Here is a 13,123-nt window from a genome sequence, read left to right as displayed (position 1 = left end):
GGAGAAATTTTTTTAAAAATGACCATGGTGTAGGAAAATGACCAATTTAAGATGAAAAGATGTAGAGAAAAACAGGGAAAAAATGTTAAACACAGAAGAATTTGGTAGAACAGCAGGATCTGAGGAGGAGGGGCAAGAAGGGGGAAGAGTAGGGTCCCCAAATCACCTGTCTCCACCAAATTACCTAGAAAACCTTCAAATTATCCTGAAAATCTATGAATTCGGCCTGAGAATTAAAGAGAGAGCACCTGGAATGCTACAGTGAGAAGAGTTCGCGCTTCTATCAAGGTAAAAAGACGGGGAAAAAGAAATAAAGACACAAAAGGCCTCCGAGGGGGAGGGGCCCCGCGAGGAGCCGGGCTGAGGCCGGGGCGAGTGTCCCCAGGACAGGAGAGCCCCGTCCCGGAGGAGCAGGAGCTGCACCGACCTTCCCGGGGGAAAGGGGCTCGCAGGGAGGTGGAGCAGGACCCAGGAGGGCGGGGATGCCCTCGGGCTCCCGGGGACAGTAACAGGGACCTGCGCCCCGGGAGAGTGCGCCGAGCTCCCTAAGGGCTGCAGCGCGCACGGCGGGACCTGGAGCAGCTCGGGGGGCTCGGGGGCGGCTCCGCGGAGGGGGCTGCGGGGCGGGAGCAGCTCGGGGGGCTCGGGGGCGGCTCCGCGGAGGGGGCTGCGGGGAGGAGCAGCTCGGGGGGCTCGGGGGCGGCTCCGCGGAGGGGGCTGCGGGGCGGGAGCACGAATCCAATAGCGCAGGCCCCGGAGCCCAGGGCGCCGGGACACAGCCCAGGATCCGGCCTCCCCCGGGACAGGCAGAGGCCGGGAGGGCCCAGGACAGCGAGGACGCTCCTGCCCCAGCTGAGCAGATCAGCGGCCCCGCCCCGGAGCCTCCAGGCCCTGCAGACGGAGAGCACCGGAGCTACTGCGGGGGCTGACTCCAGGGCTCCAGAGCTGGCCCCGCCACTGGGGCTGTTCCTCCTGCGGCCTCACGGGGTAAACAACCCCCACTGAGCCCTGCACCAGGCAAAGGCAGAGCAGCTCCCCCAGGTGCTAACACCTGAAAATCAGCACAGCAGGCCCCTCCCCCAGAAGACCAGCTAGACTGACCAGTTCCAGGGGAAGTCAAGGGACTTAAAGTACACAGAATCAGGAGATACTCCTCCGTGTTTTGTTCTGTTTTGTTTTGTTGATTTCTCATTGCTTCCCCCACCCTTTTTTCCCCTTTCTTTCTTTCTCTTTTTCTTCTCTTTTTTCCTTTTTTTTTCCTTTTTTCTTTTTTCTCTTTTCTTTCCTTCTCTCTCTCTCTTTTTCTCCTTTTCCCAATACAACTTATTTTTGGCCCCTCTGCACTGAGCAAAATGACTAGAAGGAAAACCTCACCTCAAAAGAAAGAATCAGAAACAGTCCTCTCTCCCACAGAGTTACAAAATCTGGATTACAATTCAATGTCAGAAAGCCAATTCAGAAGCACTATTATACAGCTACTGGTGGCTCTAGAAAAAAGCATAAAGGACTCAAGAGACTTCATGACTGCAGAATTTAGATCCAATCAGGCAGAAATTAAAAATCAATTGAATGAGATGCAATCCAAACTAGAAGTCCTAACGATGAGGGTTAATGAGGTGGAAGAATGAGTGAGTGACATAGAAGACAAGTTGATGGCAAAGAGGGAAACTGAGGAAAAAAGAGATAGACAATTATAAGACCATGAGGATAGATTAAGGGAAATAAACGACAGCCTGAGGAAGAAAAACCTACGTTTATTTGGGGTTCCCGAGGGCGCCGAAAGGGACAGAGGGCCAGAATATGTATTTGAACAAATTCTAGCTAAAAACTTTCCTAATCTGGGAAGGGAAACAGGCATTTAGATCCAGGAAATAGAGAGATCCCCCACTAAAATCAATAAAAACCGTCCAACACCTCGACATTTAATAGTTAAGCTTGCAAATTCCAAAGATAAAGAGAAGATCCTTAAAGCAGCAAGAGACAAGAAATCCCTGACTTTTATGGGGAGGAGTATTAGGGTAACGGCAGACCTCTCCACAGAGACCTGGCAGGCCAGAAAGGGCTGGCAGGATATATTCAGGGTCCTAAATGAGAAGAACATGCAACCAAGAATACTTTATCCAGCAAGGCTCTCATTCAGAGTGGAAGGAGAGATAAAGAGCTTCCAAGACAGGCAGGAACTGAAAGAATATGTGACCTCCAAACCAGCTCTGCAAGAAATTTTAAGGGGCACTCTTTAAATGATACGCTGGAACAGATGGATTTCACAGATACCTACAGAACTTTACATCCAAACTCAACTGAATACACATTCTTCTCAAGAAGATTTAGAACTAAATCATAACAAGAAGTTTGGAGGGACCTCAAACACGTGGAGGTTAAGGACCATCCTGCTAAAAGATGAAAGGGTCAACGAGAAAATTAAGGAAGAATTAAAAAGATTCATGGAAACTAATGAGAATGAAGATACAACCCTTCAAAATCTTTGGGACGCAGCAAAAGCAGTCCTAAGGGGGAAATACATCGCAATACAAGCAATACAAGCATCCATTCAAAAACCAGAAAGAACTCAAATACAAAAGCTAACCTTAAACATAAAGAAGCTAGAGAAAAAACAGCAGACAGATCCTACACCCAGCAGAAGAGAGTTAATTAAGATTTGAGCAGAACTCAACGAAATCGAGACCAGAAGAACTGTGGAACAGATCGACAGAACCAGGAGTTGGTTCTTTGAAAGAATTAATAAGATAGATAAACCATTAGCCAACCTTAGTAAAAAGAAGAGAGAGAAGACTCAAATTAATAAAATCATAATGAGAAAGGAGAGATCAATACCAACACCAAGGAAATACAAACAATTTTAAAAACATATTATGAACAGCTATACACCAATAAATTAGGCAATGTAGAAGAAATGGACGCATTCCTGGAAAGCCACAAACTACCAAAACTGGAACAGGAAGAATCAGAAAACCTGAACAGGCCAATAACCAGGGAGGAAATTGAAGCAGTCATCAAAAACCTCCCAAAACACAAGAGTCCAGAGCCAGATGGCTTCCCAGGGGAATTCTATCAAACATTTAAAGAAGAAATCATACCTATTCTCCTAAAGCTGTTTGGAAAGATAGAAAGAGATGGAGTACTTCCAAATTCGTTCTATGAGGCCAGCATCACCTTAATTCCAAAACCAGACAAAGACCCCACCAAAAAGGAGAATTGCAGACCAAATTCCTGATGAACATGGATGCAAAAATTCTCAACAAGATATTAGCCAATAGGATCTAACAATACATTAAGAAAATTATTCACCATGATGAAGTAGGATTTATCCCTGGGACACAAGGCTGGTTCAACACTCGTAAAACAATCAATGTGATTCATCATACCAGCAAGAGAAAAACCAAGAACCATATGATCCTCTCATTAGATGCAGAGAAAGCATTTGACAAAATACAGCATCCATTCCTGATCAAAACTCTTGAGAGTGTAGGGATAGAGGGAACATTCCTCAACATCTTAAAAGCCATCTACGAAAAGCACACAGCAAATATCATTCTCAATGGGGAAGCACTGGGAGCCTTTCCCCTAAGATCAGGAACAAGACAGGGATGTCCACTCTCACCACTGCTATTCAACATAGTACTGGAAGTCCTAGCCTCAGCAATCAGACAACAAAAAGACATTAAAGGCATTCAAATTGGCAAAGAAGAAGTCAAACTCTCCCTCTTCACCAATGACATGATACTCTACATTGAAAACCCAAAAGCCTCCACCCCAAGATTGCTAGAACTCATACAGCAATTTGGCAGCATGGCAGGATACAAAATCAATGCCCAGAAATCAGTGGCATTTCTACACACTAACAATGAGACTGAAGAAAGAGAAATTAAGGAGTCAATCCCATTTACAATTGCACCCAAAAGCATAAGATACCTAGGAATAAACCTCACCAAAGAGGTAAAGGATCTATACCCTAAAAACTATAGAACACTTCTGAAAGAAATTGAGGAAGACACAAAGAGATGTAAAAATATTCCATGCTCATGGATTGGCAGAATTAATATTGTGAAAATGTCAATGTTACCCAGGGCAATTTACACGTTTAATGCAATCCCTATCAAAATACCATTGGCTTTCTTCAGAGAGTTAGAACAAATTATTTTAAGATTTGTGTGGAATCAGAAAAGACCCCGAATAGCCAGGGGAATTTTAAAAAAGAAAACCATAGCTGGGGGCATCACAATGCCAGATTTCAGGTTGTACTACAAAGCTGTGGTCATCAAAACAGTGTGGTACTGGCACAAAAACAGACACATAGATCAATGGAACAGAATAGAGAACCCAGAAGTGGACCCTGAGCTTTATGGTCAACTAATATTCAATAAAGGAGGAAAAACTATCCACTGGAAGAAAGACAGTCTCTTCAATAAATGGTGCTGGGAAAATTGGACATCCACATGCAGAAGAATGAAACTAGACCACTCTCTTGCACCATACACAAAGATAAACTCAAAATGGATGAAAGATCTAAATGTGAGACAACATTCCATCAAAATCCTAGAGGAGAACACAGGCAACACCCTTTTTGAACTCGGCCACAGTAACTTCTTGCAAGATACATCCACGAAGGCAAAAGAAACAAAAGCAAAAATGAACTATTGGGACTTCATCAAGATAAGAAGCTTTTGCACAGCAAAGGATACAGTCAACAAAACTCAAAGACAACCTACAGAATGGGAGAAGATATTTGCAAATGACGTATCAGATAAAGGGCTAGTTTCCAAGATCTATAAAGAACTTATTAAACTCAACACCAAAGAAACAAACAATCCAATTATGAAATGGGCAAAAGACATGAACAGAAATCTCCCAGAGGAAGACATAGACATGGCCAACATGCACATGAGAAAATGCTCTGCATCACTTGCCATCAGGGAAATACAAATCAAAACCACAATGAGATACCACCTCACACCAGTGAGAATGGGGAAAATTAACAAGGCAGGAAACAACAAATGTTGGAGAGGATGCGGAGAAAAGGGAACCCTCTTACGCTGTTGGTGGGAATGTGAACTGGTGCAGCCACTCTGGAAAACTGTGTGGAGGTTCCTCAAAGAGTTAAAAATAGACCTGCCCTACGACCCAGCAATTGCACTGCTGGGGATTTACCCCAAAGATACAGATGCAGTGAAACGCCGGGACACCTGCACCCCGATGTTTATAGCAGCAATGGCCACGATAGCCAAACTGTGGAAGGAGCCTCGGTGTCCAACGAAAGATGAATGTATAAAGAAGATGTGGTTTATGTATACAATGGGATATTACTCAGCCATTAGAAATGACAAATACCCCCATTTGCTTCGAGGTGGATGGAACTGGAGGGTATTATGCTGAGTGAATTAAGTCAGTCGGAGAAGGACAAACATTATATGTCCTCATTTATTTGGGGAATATAAATAATAGTGAAAGGGAATATAGGGGAAGGGAGAAGAAATGTGTGGGAAATATCAGAAAGGGAGACAGACGTAAAGACTGCTAACTCTGGGAAACGAACTAGGAGTGGTGGAAGGGGAGAAGGGCGGGGGGTGGGAGTGAATGGGTGAGGGGCACTGGGGGTTATTCTGTATGTTAGTAAATTGAACACCAATAAAAAATAAATTAAAAAAAAAACAGCAGGATCTGCTCTAAGAATGAGTATAAGGTTGGAGTCTCTTTAATATAAAAAAGGAATCTTCCTTGCATTTAGGACAATAGAGAAAAACGATTCCACTCACAATACCTGATCTAAATATATATTTATATTTAATCTTATTATGGAAAATACTTAATTGAACACAAATTTTAAGGGATGATTATAATGATTCACAGACTTGTAGCCAGCTGAGAGTTTTTCAAGGTATTATTTGTTCTTTTCGCATTTTCTCTTTTTTGTATAGATCTGATTTTTTCCAAAGTCAAAAGTTACATAAATCCCTGTAGACTAGTGGTGATTTATAAGCAAAGAGGGTCATCAAGATTAGGATGGAGTTCAAAAGAAGCAATAAGAGAGAAACCACCTGAGAAAACAAAAGTCATTTTATGTTCCAATAAGAATTCCCCAAGCCTATCATTCTCAAAGCAGGCTGTCCAGAAAATAAAGCATTTTCTTAAAAATAAACTTTCAGATTTGAAAAAATACTTTTTGTTGCATATGACAAAATTAAAGCTTTATGAACAATTAACTTCCATTTTTCAGGGATAATTATTAAAATATGAGAAAACAAGGAAGCAATACTAGCTGTAAATGTAGAACATTTCCTAACCAAAGAATTGACATCTGTTTGTGCAGTTTGGGGGGCTGCCTTTTTTTTTTTTTTTCTTTCTTTTTTTTTTTTTTTTTTTTTTGTACATTTTGGTTTATATCTCAGTTTTCCCTATTGAAGGATTTGCTCTGGTACATTAATAGAAAACCAATTAAAATTGGTTTAAAATTCATTAAAATTCACCAAAGCTGCATCCTCCCCATTCACCTATATCTGTAGTAAACATGATATTTCATCTGCATCATTTTGACTTTTTTGTCAATCAAGCTTGTTTCTGAATTTGATATGGTACAAAAGAATACAATAACGTCTAACAAAGGAAGACACAAGAAAAGAGAGAGCAAACTGGAATGACTCCTTCAGAGGGAGCTAAGACTTGCTAGAAAATTGGCTTATGACCTCTTACAGCAGCAGATTGAGAGGTGGTAACAACAGTAATTAAGGAACAACTATTTAAATATCATGACAGCTGTATTCAGTTGTCACAGAAAACTTGGACAGACTTTATGGTAGATGACTGGACAAATCAATGTAAAAACTTTAAACATTATAATGTGAGTTTCAAGATGAATAATTTTCCTGGATAGAGACACTGGTACCTCCTGTTTTTTTTTTTTTCATGAAAAATGCCTAATAAACTAATACAGTTTGCCTCTAAGGCACAGATAGGATGACACATTAAATGTTCTTTAGTTCAAGGTCACCCTGAAAATGGAATCTGAGTCAATGTTTATTTAAGGTAAGTTCATTTTAGAATGTGATCCCAGGTAGGAGGTGGAATGCAAGGCAGTGAGAGTGAATGAAATAGGGAAGGAGGAACAGCCATTGTAATTATGTGTTACGGAGTTGGATATTCTCTGGGCAACTGTTACCCATTCCCACTGCAACCTTCTGAGGACATTACCAGATCCACCCAAAGAAAAACAAAATAGGGAAATATGTGTCCAATACTTTTTGTCCCTGTTGACATTAACTTCTTATACTCCTTATACTTCCAGATCATAGGTCTGTCTGACTAGATGATATTTCCCACATGGTTCATGAAAATTCCAGTGCAAGACTCACAGTGCAAGATCTCCATCTTGAAGTAATGCTCTGTCAGGTTGAACCTGTAAAAGCTCTCTAGAGCTGGCATGAATTTGGATGCTGCAACCAGAGGATATTCAAATAGTGTATATGTTGTGTCCAAGGATAGTCAGAACAATAATAGTATGTTGAGTCTAGGCTGGGGTTAGTCTGATGAATCACAGTTTGGGAGGAGATTTAATGATTTTAATGAGCCAAAAGGGAGTGCCATACTAGTGTATTTGATTCCCAGAGCTAATCTCTTTTTATTACTAATTTCCCTTATATGATTAAATTATTTTCAGAAATATTCATGAATTTAAATAAAGTAATAATAATGGTCAAGTAAAGCATACAATGAGTTTTTTCTTTTGTTAAATTCTGTACTTATAATAATAACAGTAAATTAAAATAAATATCAATGATATAAAATAAATATCACTATACAAAAAGAAAGACATTTAATGATTAAATCACTTTAATTTTCATGATCTATGTTTTTATAAAATCCTTAAAAACCCACAATTTATTTTATATCTACAGTACTGGTCTATCATGGAAATGAATGATTATTAAATTTTAGTTTTGAGCCATAAGTTCTGAAAACTTGCCAAAAGTTTTGTCAAGATCTATATTTTTAATTTACTGTTTAATAAATAGCATAGCCAAATTGTTCCATTTTTTCATTTATGATTGATAAAATATTTTTAATATATTTTTTTAATTTCAAAAGGTTGTTTCACTTGATATGACAATTATAAAAATATTCTTAAATATAATTAGTCGGGATTTATAAAAAATAAACTTTGAAATAAAATCCAGACATTCCATAATGTCTATGTGTATATTTCTTCAGAATTGATCCTAGCATATTTCTAGTATATTGTAATCCAAAAAGATTTTCACCAAATAGTTTATCATACATTTCTGTTACATTTGATACAAGTATATTTAAGGCTTTCTTCTTCAGGGAAAATATCTCTAAATGTTAATTACATTGACTTTATCTACTGATTTAGAATAATTGTCCATTGTTAATAAAAACAACTGAGGCATTCAAATACTGTCTTTTTATTTTATTCTGATGATGTAACACCACTATCATTTATCATTTCTTTTGGCATTTGTCTTATAAATTCAGTTTTTTCCTCTGCAAATAGTCATTTCCTTACATTTTATTGTTGCAAAGATAATAAACTTCTCCATATTTTTCTGAGTCATTCTTCAAGGGTTAAATTAAAACTTGATGTTTCACTGTAAATGATTCAAATCTTATTCTGGCTTTTTGCAATATTTGTATCTTTTTAAATATTTATGTCTCAAATTTCATCTTCAAATGCAGTAACTCCAAGAATACGTATACAGTAGAAAACATCTGAGCTTATATTCATGTGTCCACGTTTTCCTTTGGATCACCCAGTACATTATAGGTTGAATTAACTGTCGAAATGTGTCTTTCCTACACAGCTTATAAAATCCTTAAAAACCCACAATTTAAGCTTCATAATGAGCACTACATCTTTTAAGAAAGTCCTTAGTGATTGTATCTACATTCTTTAGCACTTTTCGTTAAACAAGTGAACCTGGAAGGACAGATTTATGTTTCACAAATTCCAAAATACATTACACTGAGAAAATCCTTCTAAGAGTGAATTCTGCTAAACTTTGGAGAAAAATGTGCTCAAGTTAAAAATTAGAATTAAGGATTAATTTATTTGATGTTTTGCCATCATGTGTATTGGTCACAGTTACAGTGTTGTCATATTGTTGACCCTTGTGCAGTTGTTTTGGGAGGTTTCCTGAAAAATACAGTAAAAGCCCAAAATTAAGTCCTTTGTTTATCTTTATCAGTAGATAAAGTCAACATCTTCAAGATTGTTGCATTTGATCAACTTGTATAAATGACCAGAGCTGTAAAGCTTTGGGAATGTTGAGAATTTCAAAATACGTTACATTTTTAATGTCTGTAACTATCTGTTCTCTGAGGTAATTTTACAGAAGATGAATACAATTATTTGGATCAATGTCTCTTCAGACAAAACTAGTATAGTGATAATTACAAAATGTTCTTTCAACTTTGGGTCATAACTTGAGAGTAATTCTCGCAACTTCAATGCAATGTCTTTTATTTGCTAATGATATATAGTTTTTTGATCAGGAAAGGGTATTTTATTTGGCTTGAAAGCATAATTAAGTCTAAATAGGATGTAAAAAATTATTTTTATCTATCATTCTAGCTCTCTACACACATGTGCATATGTATGTGTATATATATTTATATATATATTTGCATATCCATTATAAAAATCTTACATTTTGTAGAATGATAGATATTGTTCAGAAGTCTTAAGACCAGGGATTTTAGGATATACTTTTTAGCAGGTCTTAAAGTGACTTATTAAACTGGACATGCCAGCTTTTGTCTTATTACCTATAAACTAATCAAGAGATAATTTTTCTGGATGGCTCAGTCGGTTAAACATTTGACTCTTGATTTTGGCTCAGGTCATGATCTCAGGGTGGTGAGATCAAGCCCCATGTCTCAAGCAGAGAATCTACTTGAGATTCTCTCCATCTCCCTGAGCCCCTCTTCCTGCTCATGTTCTCTCTCTCTCTCTCTCTCTTTCTCTCTCTCTCGCAAATAAATGAATACATCTTAAAAAAAATAAAAGAAATAATTTTTCAGTTTCTAAACGACTCATATAAACTCTCAACAATTTTCCACTATATAAAATGCATATAAGGACTATAAAAACCATAAAGTTGACAAGAGGTGACTTCCTCCCTTTGCATTTTTCTCATTCTCAAGTGCATGAAAATATTTATTATAATATGGTTCATTTGTTTTAACTAGGTTAACTCTCAATCACCTGGAACAAATCTTGACCAAGTAGTGAAATCATAATACATTGAAATTTCATTTATTACAAGCAATCCGTGAGAAGACATAATGGTGGCATTCCCATTTTTCCTACATGTTATTAGCCAGTTTGTTTTTTTCTCTTGTGACTGAAGTACTTCAAATGATGATTACCATGTAGAATGCCTGGACCCTCTTAAGTATTCTGAAATGGTAGCCATCCATTCTATATTAATAGTAATTATGATTATTAACTTTCAACAAATTCTATATTAAGACATTCAGTTGATTTAATCAGCTTAAACTCTGATATTTTACCATCAACTTATTCTTGGCTGTATTTCTCTTTTTCTAGTGTGTTGATTAATTGAACAGAGGTATCTGATCAGATCTTTTTCTATTTCACCTTCTTCATTTGTTCAGTCTTCATTTAAATGCAGTGAAAGCCATGTTTGATATATGCCGAAGTGGACCCAGCACGTTTTTTACTCTCTTGGCTGAGTTTAAACAGCTCTCCTTGAAATTGGGTTGTTTTGTTGTTGTCATTGTTGTTGTTTGTTGAGTCTGTTCTTAACAACTGTACTGCTTCAAAGTCTTCCGACAATCTATGTGTCACTGCCATAGAGAATGAAAGTTAAACTATGAATTTGGGAATTTGACACCTTTACTTATGAGAAAGATTTCAAAGACCTATTGCTGGGAAGGAATCCTATAAAAAAGGTGTATTATTATACCTGCCATAAGGTTGTAGCTTCAAACTAGATGATATTTATAGATCAAAATAGTCAGAGGGTAAATGGGTACCTATTGCTTCATAATTATTGGTAATATATATTAAGCCAAGGAGTTTCTTTATTTACTATATTTGACTTATTCTTTACTCTTCCATTCTTTTTAGAATTTATTTCTGGATCCTAAGCCAAGAAAAGGAAAATATATGAAATTATCCATGATAAACTTATTCAGCTGTAGCATACTCCTTAATTGTATACACCTAGAAGAGAATTGTAATGTCTCTAGTAGCCTGGCATACAAGAGGAAGTTAAATTTTTAGGTAAGCTCACAGTGGAGGTTTTCCACACTAGATTTAATGAAACTTATTTTAGTTCCACACATGGACCATGCTCTTTCTTACTTCCAGACTTCAACCTTTGTGGTCTCTTCAATTCTACAGAACCTTCTTGCCCACTTTTAATTTTAAAATACATTAGATATTTACTATCTCCTAAATGTCTTCCTGAACTTTTAGATTATTTTCCCCCTTATTTTATACTTCTGTTTCACAGTGTCCTTATCTGCTTGTTCATTATATATATATATATATATATATATATATATATATATACACATATATATATATGTATATATATATATTTTGTTGTCCGTTTCACATCTGAGAAATTAAAGCACTGTGAAGCCTGAGGTCATGCATCTTACCAATATTTGTTGAACAGATATTTAAACGAATGAATAACAATGGAGCATACATATTGGGTGTATGACAAATGCAGTATGATGGGGTTCAGGCATGCTGCAGAAGAAAACAACATTTACAGATCTAATATTGGCAATGAGTAAGCCATGATTAGAAAATAAGTTTTCTCATTTTTAGTTCAATTCCTATTCTACCATAATACATTGCCCGAATTACTAATGAGCCTCTGATTATATAAGTTATGATAAAGAAAGAAAAAAGGAAAAGTGGTTTTAATAAGCCATTTCACAAAAATACATTTTGGGGTTAATATCTATATTCATTCTTACTGACTTTAGTAACTCAGGTGCATTAAACTTGCTCCAGAATTTGTAACTTATTTTTTCCTCATTTACACCTCTAAAGAGCAAGGATTCTATCAATGAATAATGAATCACAACAGCTGGACTTTTATTGCTGAGCAGATAAAAATATAGTGCTATAAATAAATCAATATTTTTATTTGTGTTCTATGGCCATAGTATTTTTTCTCAATTAAATTAAGCCTTAATGAATTTTGTAAGCTATCTTGGGCTTCAATAAAAAGTTCATCAGCAGACTACAAAGGTAGTCCCATTGTGAGGTATTAAAATAGAAAAATAGCAATGGTAGAGAACCTGCTTTGTAGAAGGAAAAACACCTAGATTTTAAAGACCCAATTTGATCTCAGTCTCTGATTATGCTTCCAGAAAATTTCTGAGGAAAAAAGTAGAATAGCCCATTGTTACGGAAGAGAGACATTAAAGGTGTAAGAGCAGTAGAGAAATAATGCAGCATCCCATCAGAGAAAGAAAGGGAAGCATCTTCACTTAGGTTGGGCACACTTATGCTAGCTAATAAGTGCTTTCTTTAAATCTCCAATGTTTCTCATAAAAAGGAAATAAAAATACTATAAATCAAGAGAAAAGGGGTCAGAAAGCGTATTTCTTTCTTTTTTTTTTTTCTCTCCTAAGTTCTTCCTTGCAAAGGAAATATGTAAAAGAATTTCATTAATAATCTTCTTGGGACTCCTGGGTGGCTCAGCGGTTGAGCGTCTGACTTCTGCTCAGGACATGATCCCAGGGACCTGGGATCGAGTCCCACACCAGGCTCCTGCATGGGGCCTGCTTCTCCTCCCTCTGTGTATGTCTCTGCCTCTCTCTGTGTCTCTCATGAATAAATGAGAATATTCTCATCAATATTTTAAAAAATATTCTTCTTAAAAGCTATTTAGCACACTTTAAATATATTTCTTTCTGAAAGAATCACTAACAATTTTTCCCCATATTACACTCTAGTTGAAGTTTCTTTTGTATGTAGCACATGTTATTTTATATTACTAGAAAATCAAAAAAGTCACAATATGGGACGCTTCTGTACACTTAAATTTCCCTATCAGTCATTTGATTGCATACCTGTGCTATATTTATTTGATTACTATAA

Source organism: Canis lupus, chromosome 13 (assembly GCF_048164855.1).
Source record: "Canis lupus baileyi chromosome 13, mCanLup2.hap1, whole genome shotgun sequence".
NCBI lineage: Eukaryota > Metazoa > Chordata > Mammalia > Carnivora > Canidae > Canis > Canis lupus.
This window is presented reverse-complemented; position numbering follows the sequence as displayed.